Genomic DNA, 1,067 nt, shown 5'->3' on the forward strand with positions numbered 1-1,067 from the left:
AATCATACTCGATACCAAGTTCAGACAGACACCATATATATTCCCCTCTTCTTCACAGTATCATAGACTGACAGGCACAGAGTAAGTCACAAAATCAATTAATTTCAGAGACCATCAGATAGAGAATTAATCTCACTCTCACAGAAAGAACCAGAGATTGACAGATATACAGTGAGACCATAAAATGACTCACATACAATGACAGACACATAATTAAAACCACTGGCATATATAGTACCTTAGACTGACGCATAGAGAATGAACCATACAGTCACATTCTGACTGTAAGATTGATGCATACACAATGAATCTCACACTCACATTTAGTTCTGGACACTGACAGATACCGAATGATATCCATATTCACCCACAGTAGCAGATAGATACAGAAGCTGCCACACATTCACAAACAATACTCATGATTGACAAACAGAATGAATCAAACAATCACATTTAGTTTCATGGACTGACACTGAAATAATCTCACACTCAGACACAGTACCACAGACAGATAGATGTAGAATTATACTCGCTGTCACATAATGTACCAGAAAGTGTGTCAAAATTAATCTCATACAGTACAAAAGATGGATTGAATTTGTCCCACACTCAATGTAATAGGTTTTAAGCAAGTGAAGCGGGGGTGGGGGGAGGTGGGGAAGAGAAGAAAAGGGAAGGTGTGTAATAGGGCAGAGGGCAGGAGAGATTAACTGACAAGGAGGTCATGGGGCAAAGGGAGTGTGCTAATGGTGTAGTGAAAGACAAAATATTAGTGCAGAGAGAGTGTTAATGACAGAATAATCAATAGTTCTGTCCAAAAGCACATACTTGAAAAACCAAGTTTAAGGCAGGCACATGGTTAAAAAAAAGATAAAATAAAATAATAAAAAGGGTTGAGAGCCCTGTCAACCACAGTGAGGGGGAAATCGGAAACGAAGTTGATGAAATTTTCCAGTTCGGAGCGGGAGCAGGAAATGACACTGATCCAGTCATCATTGTACCGGAAAAAGAGCTGGAGGTGGGGTCCTGAGTAGGACTGGAAAAAAGAATGTTTGACATACCCCACA

The sequence above is a fragment of the Heterodontus francisci genome, unplaced genomic scaffold, assembly GCF_036365525.1.
Source record: "Heterodontus francisci isolate sHetFra1 unplaced genomic scaffold, sHetFra1.hap1 HAP1_SCAFFOLD_1891, whole genome shotgun sequence".
NCBI classification, from domain to species: Eukaryota; Metazoa; Chordata; class Chondrichthyes; order Heterodontiformes; family Heterodontidae; genus Heterodontus; species Heterodontus francisci.